Source organism: Syngnathoides biaculeatus, chromosome 6 (assembly GCF_019802595.1).
Source record: "Syngnathoides biaculeatus isolate LvHL_M chromosome 6, ASM1980259v1, whole genome shotgun sequence".
In the NCBI taxonomy this organism is placed as follows: Eukaryota; Metazoa; Chordata; class Actinopteri; order Syngnathiformes; family Syngnathidae; genus Syngnathoides; species Syngnathoides biaculeatus.
In genome coordinates, this window is record NC_084645.1 from 26,610,911 (window position 1) to 26,624,671 (window position 13,761).

At 42.8% G+C, this 13,761-nt stretch overlaps 1 protein-coding gene and 1 long non-coding RNA gene across 32 annotated transcripts in view; both read right to left on the reverse strand.

The window, feature by feature from the left end:
• appl2 (adaptor protein, phosphotyrosine interaction, PH domain and leucine zipper containing 2) overlaps window positions 1–7,895 on the reverse strand; it is a 30,865-nt gene extending 22,970 nt beyond the window's left edge. For 24 of the 27 annotated variants that reach the window (XR_009795460.1, XR_009795459.1, XM_061823064.1 and 21 more), the window contains exon 1: window positions 6,159–7,895. The gene's annotated coding sequence lies outside the window, so the exon portion shown is untranslated. Of the gene's footprint in view, window positions 1–4,760; window positions 4,885–6,158 lie in introns of all 27 variants that reach the window. The other 3 variants (XM_061823065.1, XM_061823053.1, XM_061823045.1) reach the window with 1 other exon arrangement.
• A 100-nt stretch (window positions 7,896–7,995) lies between these two features.
• Window positions 7,996–13,761, reverse strand: part of LOC133502355 (uncharacterized) — a 58,317-nt gene continuing 52,551 nt past the window's right edge. For all 5 annotated transcript variants that reach the window (XR_009795464.1, XR_009795465.1, XR_009795463.1 and 2 more), the window contains 3 exons: window positions 10,388–10,570; window positions 9,771–9,988; window positions 7,996–8,930 (listed from right to left, as the gene is read on the reverse strand). This is a non-coding gene — a long non-coding RNA (uncharacterized LOC133502355). The remainder of the gene's footprint in view (window positions 8,931–9,770; window positions 9,989–10,387; window positions 10,571–13,761) is intronic.

Here is a 13,761-nt window from a genome sequence, read left to right on the forward strand (position 1 = left end):
AACACCTTTGGGATGAACTTGGGCCGAACTTTTTGATTTCCTGGAGGTGGAATACCAAAGGGAGCCAATACTTTCCAGGTAGTTCCAGAACTGCCACTAACTCACCAGTCTTTTGTGCATGTGTGTCAAATACTTTTGATGTATAATCCTGTCCGAAATTAGACGTCCGCCTTGGCATAAACGTGTTATAGATGCAAAAAATAATCATAATAAAGCCACATTTCCACCAAATGATGCTGTTCCATAAAGTGTAACAAAGAACATGAAGGCCAACCAAATGACAACTATTCGAACGACCAGTTGAGGGTGTACCCTACCTCCTGCCCGTTGACAGTTGGAATAGACTCCAGCACTCCCCGCGATCCTCGTGTGAATAAGCGGCAAAGAAAATGGATGGATGGCAATTTTGATGGCTTTCTTGTACTCCAAACTTCACCGTATTCTCAGACCAGATATGGTATAAAATAAAGTCCTGAAGGCAATTTGCAACATGAAATTTGGTACCCGCAAAAAGTCCACCATTTTGGTTCAAAGTGCACATTTTAGGGTGCATTCGTACTCGCATTTTCGGCATTGGATTTCACAAGATTCCACCAAAACCCCGTTGGTAGTAAAGTAGTACATTGCTTGTTAAAGTGCGACCATCTTGACTGAGAAATAAGCTTTGCATTTTGTGGAGGAGCTAAGCTAAGTTTGTAGTTGTTGCTCGAAGAAGTTCTGTGACAGTCTTCGCAATATTTGGTGTGCATTTTTGTTTTTAATCAAACAATCTGTAAAACATTTATTTGTAATGGTAATGTTGCCCAATAATCTATTTTGGGATCGTAGCTTTGGTATATTTTTGGAATAAACTATATATACAGGCAAATATGAATATTTTCAGAGGGGGTGTTGGTCAGTTATTTGTCTTCCGTATCGCTTATCCTCATAAGGGTCGCGAGAGTACTGGAGCCTATCCGAGCTGACTCAGGGTGAGAGGCAGGGTACACCCTCAACTGGTCGCTAGCCAATCGCAGGGCAGATATAAACAAATGAGCATTGGCACCTACGGGCAATTTAGAGTCTTTAATTAACCTACCACACATGTTTTTGTGATGTGGGAGAAAACCTGAGTACCCACAGAAAACCCACACAAGGCACAGGGAAAACATGCAAACTCCACATGGGTGAGCCCAGATTTCAACGCAGATCCTCAGAACTGTGATGCTGATGTGCTAATCAGTTGTCCACTGTTCAACCAGCAGGGGCTTTGATTTAAAAACAAAAATATTCAGGACTTGCCCCGATTACTTTAATTTAAGCTGTTGGGGTTCTTGGAAAAAAAAAAACATGTTTTTGAGAGTTTATCCAATTGTTAAATGAACCATAGATGGGTTATCGTCATATTAACATTCATGGAACATGACAGAAAAGTTTTATGACTTGCCAAAAACAAACATGGAAATCCCTTGAACTCACTTTCATCACAATCAGAGCCTGACCAAATGCCTTGTCGTTGGAGCAGCACGTTTGCCACCATATTCTTACACTCGTGTTTTTCAGCCTACTAATCTAATCGTACGTCATTCCGGAAGCGCGGCGGCTGAGTCACGCGTGTCAATCTTTTCAATTTCAAGCCACGGTTCTCCGTGGGCTCCAGCGACCGCCCCGGCGCGCACTGCGCTGGCTCATCCTTCGCCTTATTTACAAAAGATGCGACTCCTGAGATATGAATGAGCTTTTGTTTGGCCTCTGAATGGGCTGCTGTGTCATGTCAGCAGACTTCTTTTTTTTCTGACAGCTGTAAGGGAAATTCACTGTTTTCCCACATACGCAAGCACTTTGGATTTGTAGTAATATGAGATACAGTTCTTGTGGGGTGTTTTCCTTGTAGGCTGTATGCCGTAGTGTAGGTTATGCAGTTTTATCTTGAACTTCAATAGACTGGATGGTTCTAGCGGTTGAACGCAGCCTGAGCCATGAATGAACTCTCACCCAAAACGTTTATCTCTTGGGATCAGACCCACATACAGGGTAGATGGAGAAGTACATCTTCAATAGAACTCGTGCATGTGACGTCACCATTTTCACGGCGCCATATTGCCGGTCAAACAGAGCTGCTCAGTATTGTGGGAGACATTGAACCGGCTGAGAATATTTACAATACTCGAGACCTGTTGTGCCAACAGGTTGTCACAACAAACAAGACAGATATTCAGATCATTCTATGGAATACCAGCTGAAAAGACCAGAAAATATCAATGGATTTCGGCAATTAAACGTGATGGATGGTGCCCAAAAAAAATACATGCACGCCTGTGTAGCGATCGCTTCATTTCAGGTAGGAATTATTCTTCTCAACCTCAAATTCCCAAGAAGTATTTATAATGCCAAGTTGGCTCATTTGAGAACAATCCGTGTTAAAAAAAAAATCTGACAGAGGTTTACGGAGGTTAAGTGTGGCCGCAATTGCTTTTGCAAACAATCCGTAGAGAGGACTCCATCCTCTTTTTGTTTCAATCATAGTTAATGAATGAGAGTTTGTGTAAAACCAGGGTTCATTTATTTAAATATTAGTATTTGGAATGAATACTAGCTGAAAAGATCGATGGATTCCGGCAAAGGTTAACGTGTGGCCGAACACACTTGCGCGTTCACGAGCCGTCAACCCGTCACTATGTGGGATTTATTCCTGATTGAGAACAGATCCAGCAACTAAGTATTCGTATGCGTCCAGACTTTTATATGCTTTCAAACTTTTCTGTGTAAATCTCGACGACTTACTCACCAGATCCATGTGTAGATCAGGTTGTCCAAGACAAGCGGAAGTGAATTAACAGTCCAATTTCTTATTGGCGAAAACATCGACTTTGACATTAAATACGGATCCTCTATGCCGAGTTTATCTCATTTTTCCACATACCGTCGTTTATTTTCACCTTCTAAATGTCCGACGGTATCGGACAAGACTCTCAGCGTCGTGCTATCAGACGTATTTACGTGTTATCTCCAACCGACTTAGCGTTGAACGTTTTGTTAGACCGGCAATATGGCGACGTAAACAAAAGTCACGTGATTTTATGACGTAGGTTCGCAAGCTCTGTATTTGTTAATGTCACCTCATTTTTAAAAAAAAAAAAAACTCTGCTATCTAGTGGTAAATGTGTTTTTAAAAACCTTTTCATATATTTTAAACGTGATGTGGCAAAAAAAAAAACAATACATCCAAACTTTTGCTGTTTCAAGAGGATGGCAAGCGTGTTGTGGGTCTTGATCCTTGAAGTAATTTGAAGAAAATTGTCTCCTTTTAAAAGGGCCTCCAACATTGCGCAGAACAAAGTGCCGCAGTTGGAGCCTTTGTGCTGAAACGCAAGGTTGATGCGGAACTGCGGTGAAACCAATTGCCCTGTCCAAATGTTCCTAAATCGTCGCCTGGTTGCGCTTCCTGTTACATTATGTGCTTTCTTTTTATCGTTATAATAACCTGCATAGACCCGCAGATCCATTGCCGTACCTAACGCTTAAGAGGGGCACATAACGTTCACGAGAAGGCAAAATTATTATTACCCTCCAGATACAAGCATACATATTTTTGAGCACCCTGTTGCCTGCCGTAGTCGCAAAGCACTGATGCGCGTAATTATCAACTCACCAAAAGCAAGTATGACCAGCTACGACACCAGTTCTCATCATTTAACATATCAATATCCATAAAAGAATGGAGTGTTCAACTAATGAAATGGAACCACCGTTTATGCAGTTTCAGCGCTGCACACAGGCACAACCATTAGACAACACAGACACTGAAACACACTTCAAACCTGATTTAAGTATCCGTCAGTATCGCGTCAGGTGGCGTCTCAGATTGAAATGCTCAGTGCTGCCGCACATGTTTGTGGCACAACCGTATCATGACCTCCTTTTCAAAAGCAAACTGAATCAGCTGCCAGGCGGACGAATTTCCACACATTACCGTAGAAGCTCCTAAAGTTAGGGAAAGTGTGCAAGGCTGTCAGCACAGTCGGACGTGCACATTTGAGCGTGCTTAGTTATGTTTGCTATAGATTGCTTTCGAATGACGTCACACACTGTCCGATTTAGAACGCGGCCGTCATTTTGGTTTGGTGAATTCGCATAAACAAACCGTAACTAAGCAGGAATAATTTCAGAAAGGCGCACGAATGGGGGCGCACTGCTATGTTATCGGTTGCTCAAATGAAAGTGGGCGTTGTCAAGCGTCTTTCTTTCGACTGCCAGCTGTGATCAAGAACCAGTGCGAGAAAGCGGAGCAGTTAGCAACCAAACGGCGACAATTGTGGCTGTCTCGTATCAGCAGAGCCGATCTAGCGGCAAAGTCATTCCTTTACTTGCGAGTTTGAGCGGAGCATTTGGTTCTTGGTAAGCATTGGATACCTTTTAGAATGTCACACTTACTTAGCAATAACTAAGTTCTGTGATGGAGAAGTATTCTTTCGGGCCAAGGGCCTACATAATACTCGTGTGTGAATGCAATGCACGTCTCCAAAATCTGTATTTTCCGTTTTATTATAATAAGTTTGCAAAAACGAGTTACCGCACCGTTAGCTGTTTCGTGAGTTGAGTTAAAAATGTAGCTGTGGAAGTGGAGAAAGAGGTATGGGCTCCACTCGTCCCGGTCGAACCTCTCTCCCCCTCTCGGTAACAAAAACGAAATTAATAATCTACACCTCTTTTGTTGGTATAAGCAACATAATTTAGCACAACGCTGTACATATTTAAATTGCATTGTGCGATATACTAACCTTAGCAGAGTGGAGACACAGGTTGCTTGCAATGGATACCGCCGCATGACGAACTCAGCCATTAATGAATCGGTTGTAGGGCTCCAGACCTTTGTAATTCTTTGGTTGGTCCACGGTATAAGCGCTTGTCGAGAAGAGAAGATAGTTGACGATGTCTGGATAGGTTAGCGACGCCCACATTTGTGTGCTCCATTTGTGTTTCTCCGAGGCATACGGGTCGATATTGTCGATCAAAGCGCACTCCTTGTTGTAACGTTTTCTTGAAACAACATCTAATGAGCTCCGATAACTTTCCAAAGTCTTTTTAGTCATCATGGGTCACTTTTAACAGTCGTACGAACATTTGTGTAACTCCGGTCTGTATGCAAAAGCCATAGAGTGAACGGCGCGTCAGTAGAGTGAACCCATCCAACGTGGCCAGGTACCCCGGATGTAGTCACGTGGTCGAAAACAGTCTTGACAATTTTCCATCTTGGAGAGGTACCGGGGTGTCGTTTTCCAACACACTACACACTATCTGTTTGCCCATCTGCAGCGTTTTGCACTGTTAGCATTAAGCTATCTGAAAGCAAGGCTATGCGGTTGTGTAAAATGCACGGCATAAAAATATTTTTCTTTTATCTTTAGTTTGACTGTAAACTTCAACTGGGAAAGGCAAGAAACAGCTTAAAGCCTCTTTTTGTTTTCTGGCTTCCAGTCAGCTTTAGAATAGATTTTAAAGTTCTGCTGCTGGACTATAAATCACTAAATGATTTAGTTCCCGAATACATGAAAGAAATGGTTACGGAATACAAACCCAGTCGAGCTATGAGATCGACCGACTCGGGTCAAATAGTGGAGCACAGACTCCAAAGCAAACATGGTGAAGCAGCATTTAGCTATTATGCTGCACAGCAATGGAATAAGTTGCCAACAGAGGTGACGTCAGCCCCAAGTGTCAATGTTTTTAAATCCAGGTTCTTCTTTTTTCTCATGCTTTTTAGAATATATCCACTTTTTGATCACAATACTCGCACTGTATGCGGTTTTAATTGTCTTTTTTTATATATATTTTGTTTATCATTTTTATTGTTTTTATCCCATTTGAAATGTTTTATCTTTGTTTTCAAATGCCTTTAATCATGTAAAGCACATTGAGTTACCTGGTGTATGAATTGCGCTATACAAATAAATTTGCTTTGCTTTAAGTGATTGTTACGTGTAGTATCCTTCCAACTGATGCGTTTTGTGAAGTGAGTTGAGTTCCTGCAATTTGTGCCCACTAGTCAAATAAAAAAATAATCAGATTGACCTCTTGCAAATCTTGAAAGAGTTGAAAATCCTGCCAGTCATACCCCAGGGCACCACTCTATTGACACTTTTAAAACCACCGATTTTCTCCAAACACCAGTCAAATACCTTAGAGGGTCCTTTAGTAAACAATGAATTGTTTACGAGGTCTTCAATAGTTAATCAACAATGATGAAGTGTCTCTCTTCCTTCACTTGCAGGGCCAGCCGAAGCCTCCAGGGATGTGTGAGTACATCGATAACCACGTCGTTCTCATGGGACTGATCACTGGAAAACAATATTTCTCACATAATCAACTTTAAATCATTTTTTTGTAACGCAAGGAAAAGCGTCCGCCCTGACCCTCAATCGCGCACAGTCACATGCTCGCTTCACAAATGCGGCTAAAATGACCAGTGAAAATAAATTAAGGATATGTGAGCATGAAAGCAGATTCTTTCTCCTATCTTACAGAGGGCGGACTGTCCTTTTGCTTTTAATAGGCGCCGTTTATCAAAGCCTGGGGATGGGCTTTGTGTTTCCCGGAATCAATTTGTGCGCACATATATGTATGTTTGTGTCTGTGTGCGTGTTTGCTGATTTGTTTGTATATACAGTACAGTACTACGTTGTGCAGTGTGTGTGTTCCTTGATAAACATCAGAGCTGCACAACACTCATGAGAGCTGACAGCAGCATGTTAAGACCGCGCTGCACAGCAAAATATCACCTAACACACACACACAAACACACACACTGTATGAAATACGAGATTAAAAAGAATAGTACATCCCCGCAATGAATTATTTGATGTCATTACACGGCAGTAAAAGTGACATTAGGCAGGGCATGTCCATTTTTTTTTTTTTATTCCACAGAGACAGAGAAGGAGACATTTATCAATTAATAAATACGCTGGTAAATAAGACACCCGCAATCACAACAGGCCGCTTAATCCGATGATCAAGGCTATTTGTTGCTAACGCTGGCGCAAATCTCACAAGTGCACTCGTGTGGATGAGGGGTGGGGCGGGGGTGGTTGGGTGTACTTTAAGCTGACATGTGCGTCTTCTCTCAATCAGGACAGAAGATCCCTTGGCAGACGATGAGAAAAGAAGGTACTTTTTTTTATTGCTTCTAACACAATTAAACGTGGTCTCGTCTCACATTATTTAAACTTTTTATCACTTGAAGTAATAACTCACATATATTTTACAATGTTCTACAACTGGGATTTGAGCCACGTTTCAACCAAAATGTTGTTTTCAATACTCCTCTCTCGATTAATCGACAGTCTGGGTCCACCCTTCCGGTACGCTGTCGTCGCTTACGGCGGAACCCCTAAACTTGAAAGATTGGGTGATTGCGCAACTTTTAATGTAAAAAAAAAAAAATGGTTGCTAAGAGAAGAAGAGGGTGAGAAGATAATATGAGTATACACAGACGACGCATTCATTCATTTTTACGTACAGTTTATCCTCACAAGCACGACCACATATTAGCAAACAACCACTCGCACTCATATTCGCACCTATAGACAATTTAAAGTCTTCCATTAATCTATCATGCATTATTTTTGGGGTGTGGGAGGAAACTGGAGTTCCCAGAGAAAACCCACGCAGGCACGGGGACAACATGCAAACTCCAAACAAGTGAGGCCAGGACTTGAACCCTAGTTCTTAGAACTGTGAGGCAGATGTGCCGACCATTCGTCCATTGTGCTACCCACAAAACTTACCTAATTTTCAATTTTAAATTCATTATGCACATGTATACGTTAAGAATATTTAAAAAACACTCCATTTCACATTACCCGTTATAAATGCTAAGATATTACTTAAAACATTGCATATGTAACGTTAGTGAGCGTTGGCCTCACAGTTCTGAGGAACAGGGTTCAAATTCAGCACCACCTGTGTGCAGTTTGCATGTTCTCCCCGTGCCTCCGTAGGTTTTCTCCAGGGACTCCGGTTTCCTCACACATCCCCAAAACATGGATTATATGGACACTTTAAATTGCCCCTAGGTGTGATTGTGAGTGCGACTGTTGTCTGTCTCTATGTGCCCTGCAATTGGCTGGCAACCAGTTCAGGGTGTACCCTGCCTCCTGCCCGTTGAAAGCTCGGATAGCCTCCAGCATTCATATGACCCTTGTGAGGATGAGCGGCTCAGATAATGGACGGATGGATTCTGGTGAACATTTTATGATGGCAACCCCATGCTACTAAGTTTAGAGCGGTGTCCCAGAATGTAGGGTTGGACGGTTACGGTTCTGTTTTCTCTATAACGGTACTGCTTGGTGGGAACATAGCAGTATGTTAAAGATGATTACACCGCGGGAGGGGAAACGTTGGCGCTAACGGGCTACATTTGGTTCTTAAAATGGACAGATGAATCGGGTCATTTGTGGAGGAAGTAAAAAAAAAAAAAAAAAAAAGTTAGGTAAAATAAAATGCGTGGCTAAATATGTCAAATACTTTAAGAATACTGTAAATGTCCAATTCTAATATTTATAATTCACCACAATTAATGAACAACATATTTAATCAAATAAATTAACAAATGTAAAAAGTCTACGTAACATTTGAATTCATGTAATAACTCTGCTTATTATTTGTACGTTTGTTTGCAATAAATCTTTTCACCAATTATTTAAATTTAGATCAGTGACTACAAAACAGCAAAATAAACACATTTTCATCAACCTGTTTTAAAGGGCAAAAATTGTTAGATGAATGCAAACATTGCTACAGGACTCTTGATAATGTTCACACTTTATATAATCATGAAAATACTCATCTGCTCTCCACTCAGAAACTATGGCGGCGTGTACGTGGGTCTCCCGGCAGACTTGACCACGGTGGCGGCCACTCATTCCAAACCAACCCGAAAAGGTAACCGCCTATGTGAGAAATAATAACAATATTGATGAATTAAATTGAAAAACAAAAGGTGGCATGGGGGATCAGCTGGAAAGCTTTGGCCTCACAGTTCTGAGGTCCCCGGTTCGATCCCGGACCCGCCTGCGTGGAGTTTGCATGGGTTTTCTCCGGGCACTGCGGTTTCCTCCCACATCCCAAAAACATGCAACATTAATTGGACCCTCTAAATTGCCCCTTGGTGTGATTGTGAGTGCGTCTGTTTGTCTCTATGGCCACCAGTTTGGGGTGTACCCTGCCTCCTGCCCATTGACAGCTGGGATAGGCTCTAGCACTCCCACGACCCTCGTCAGGATAAGCGGCTAAGAAAATGGATGGATGGATGAAAAAAAAATGAGGCCTCATGAGGACAGCTAGCTAAGAGCGTGTGCTAAGTCACCAGATCTTCTGCGTGTTTGTCTCAACGAAGTCTTGACTCTAATGTTGTTTTTCCGTGACTTTATCACAACATCAATTTGCTTTCCTCCCTTTTTGGTTGTTAAGTGTGGCGGCATTGTTTTTTTTTTTTTTTTTTACCAAGTTATTTGAGAGCACCGTATTTGTTCTTACATATACTAATTTGTTTTTCTGTCCGGCAACAACGACCTCTTTTTTAAAAATGTTTATCGAGTTAACCGAATATTGTGCCCGTATTTGTCTAGTGATTGATCGTCTGTGTCCTTGCAGACTAGTGCGGTCAGTGAAGTGGACACAAAAGAGGTATGTGCAACATCTTCAAGCACGTCATTCAAAATCCTGCAAGAGCACTATGACCAATAACCTAAAAAGTAAATAAATCAAAACAATTTGACTCAGATACTCACTGATTGTGTCGTGGTACACACGGCTGACTTTGGTGTGGGCGGCGTGGGGTCGATTCCCGCTCAGTGATGTTGTCGATATCTGCCTGGCGACCAGTTCAGGGTGTAGTATCCCTTTCGCCCAAAGCTAGCTGGCATAGGCTCTGGCTCTCCCGTGACCCTTGTGAGGATGAGCGGCTTGGATAATGGATGGATGGATTGGCTCAGATACTCAGTTCATCCTGTGTCCGATATGGTTCAAATTCATTATTTCTTATGACAATAACTGAAGACATTTCATATGTTGCCATTATACTAGTGTGCTGAATTGTTTTAATAGAGGACAAAGAGCACACTTGTAGTGTAAATTAGATTAGATACACCTATATAGTTATTATAGTGATTAGGCGATACAGTGGTACCTCTACTAACAAAAGATTCACATTACAAAACGACTTCCGGAACGTATTAATTTCATAATCACAGCTACCAGAGTAAAAAGAAGTAGTCAACTGCAGTTCAATGCAGAATGGTAAATTATGGATCATTTTTCATTTGGAGAGATTGTCCATAGAAATGCAAGGCTGGGAGACTTCCAACAACTTGTATTGCTCGTCTCGACAGGCAACCTGAATACTCACCTTGAGGCGACCCCCACGGAAACCCCTCGGATGCGCCGCGACCTCACCGACTGAAGGGTCAACCCTCTTAACGCGCCGCATGAGACGAGATGCCGCCATTTTTTCGGGTCTCCGAACACGCTACTCATCGCAGGAGGGGCTGCCAGACACCGTGGGACTCTGTGGACGCCATCTTTGATTATCCTTCAAACATAAAGAGAAGCGAATGGAAGTGGACAAACGCCCCCTTGGGGACGGCAAAGTTCCGGGGGGGGGGGGCTTTCGTGACGGCCATCTTGCCGTGGCAGTCGCTGTTATGAAATGTCACTGGCCAATTAATTTTTTCTCTCTCTCCTTATTAGCACACCACAAATAGCAAATCACCACATTAGTGACTCAGTGTGCGCCTTTGGAGAAACCGAGAATGTCAGAGAAACATCAGGAGGTCTTTCCCGCTACACTCACGGGCCACAATATTAGGTACACCTGCGCATTCTCCAACGAGTGGCGAAAAATGACCAATATCAACAAAAAGTCATCAAATAAATTCAATTATTTGGAACTCTGTGACCCCCACCCTGCATATCTGCAGTTTTACATTTGCATATTTACGTACGAGGCGTATTTATGAATCTGTTTGGACGTACCTGCCAACATCTGATACGCAAGACATTTTTGGTTGTTTTGTTGGGGTAAGGAAAATATCACGAAGATCACGCATGCAATTGCAAGCACCACAGTGCTATCCATCCATTTTCTTTGCCGCTTATCCTCACTAGGGTCGCAGGGAGTGCTGGAGCCGATCCCAGCTGTCAACGGGCAGGAGGCGGGGTAAACCCTGAACTGGTTGCCAGCCAATCGCAGGGCACATAGAGACAAACGGCCGCACTTCACTATCAGACCTTGGGGCAATTTAGAGTGTCCAATTAATGTTGCACGTTTTTGGAATGTGGGAGGAAACCGGAGTGCCCAGAGAAAACCCACGCAGGCACAGGGAGAACATGCAAACTACACACAGGCTTGGTCGGGATCGAACCCGGGCCCTCAGATCTGTGAAGTCAACGCTTTACTAGCTGATCCACCGTGCCGTCCACCATAGTACCTAAGCAAGATCTCATTTCTTTGACCTCGTGTACCTAATGTTGTGGCTAACGAGTGAATACTCAAGAGGCAAATCAAAGCCATTGTATACGACATTTCTGAATGTCCCTGTGATGGTTCTCTCTACCTCCTACTACCTTTGCATAAATAGTCCCATCTCCTCTCCCCCACCAAAAAAAAAAATGCACTGACCTTGTAATATGTTCTCATCACGTCACGCGGACGTGAGAAAACTGCAATCTGGTGGCTGCGATAAACACCAACGGTTTATCATTTTCACTTCATGATAGCTGTCATCCTCACGGGATCAAGAGTCGTCTTATTGGTAACAAAGAACCCCCCAAAAAAACAGCAGCCTTCACTCACCTATGTGTCTCAACATTTAAAAAATAATTTTTAATGGTGAGGCTCAAGCACATTTGAAATAGGTTTTAATTATATGATTCTGCAAACATTGGCCTTTTTATATTTCATTTTTTTCATTAGTGACATAGTGGTAAAAAAAAAAAATATATATATATATACACACATATAAAAGCTTCATATAAAGCATATAAAAGGATGTATGGCAGCAGTACCGATCTTCATCTTCATGAGAGAAATCATATGGTGGCCATTTAAGGAATATGAATCCTTGGCCTATAACGTGCTTTGTGGTCAGCATCTTTTGGGCAAACTGTCGAGGAAAAGAGTGGCGGGCTGTGGATTTGGTCCCAAGGACTTCAATGAGGGGGACCTACCTGACTTAATCCACTTTTTAATACCGCCGATTTTGCATCACAATTATCGTTATCAATAACACACATAACAGCATGCAAATGTGCCCAAAAACATTACCTGGGGCAGTTAAGAATCAAGATTCATTGATTTCCGTGGCAAACATTTTAAAACATCCATCCATCCATTTTCTTGGCCGCTTATCCTCACAAGGATTGCGGGAGAGCTGGATCCTATCCCAGCGGTCAAAGGGTAGGAAGTGGGGTACACCCTGAACTGGTTGCCAGCCAATCGCAGGGCCAATTTAAAATCTGTCCATCCATTTTCTTTGCTGCTTATCCTCACGAGGGACGCGGAGAGTGCCGGAGCCTATCCCAGCCGTCAACGGGCAGGAGGTGGGGTACACCCTGAACTGGTTGACAGCCAATTTCAGGGCACATAGAGACAAACAGCCGCACTCACAATCACACCTAGGGGCAATTTAGAGGGCCCAATTAATGTTGCATGTTTTTGGGATGTGGGAGGAAACCAGATTGCCCGGAGAAAACCCACGCAGGCATTGGGAGAACATGCAAATTCCACACAGGCAGGGGCCGGGATCGAACCAATGTCCTCAGAACTGTGAGGCCAACGCTTTACCAGCTGAACACCGTGCCGCCCAGTTTAAAACCAATTGATAAATTACATCATACCAAAGATACAGCTTATTAAATGTATTCATGTCTGCAGATCGCTGGAGTAATGTTTTACCAATTGGAGGATGGGAAAATGCTGATGCTAACGCGTGCTAGCTAGCTGGAGTTTAAATCCGATCGGTGAAGGAAACACTTCCGATGCTAATCGAATTTAAATTACATCAGCCATCGGTACTGATTTTCAAGACCCGGGGGGGTCAAGTTAGAATGACATAACAGTACACAGAGGCTGAAATCTGATAGGACAAGAAAAACTAAACAAATCTGATGGCACACAATTTGGGAGTTAACGGAATACATTTTTAAGGAATAAATTGATACAATTTCAAGGAGCATATCGTAATAATTTACGTGGTCGGTGTAGGTCAGCATAGAAAAGGCCCAGCTGCCCCTGAACGTACACTGCAAAACAATAAAAGTCACCCTTCTTTTGCCTCCGAAATACACACCAAACTATATTTCAAGGTCAAGATTATCGTCAGCCAAGCTGTCGACGGCCCACCTCTAATTGAATGCACCGTCAAGCACTCAACAGGAGGAGGAGGAGGAGGAGGGTGGAATTAGGCCAACATTAAACACTCGAGATTTAAGTGACACTACACAAAGCCCAACCAGTTTGCTGGAAAATCAGCCACTGGCCAGCCTTTGTCCTCTCGGTCATAAGTCAAGTGATGAGCGCTAACACGAGCAATCATCTGGCTCGCAGTGTGGGAGCAAGTACTCGGTTAGCAGACGCAGACTTGAAATGGTTCCCTTCACCGCTCGCTTGCTGATTCATTAACGCCGCCAAACGGGAAACGGCAATCGGGCAAGAGGTGCTGTCTTGATCATTTGCTTGCCGGTTTGTCGGTTGTTTGATATTGTAATAATGTGAATGATCAA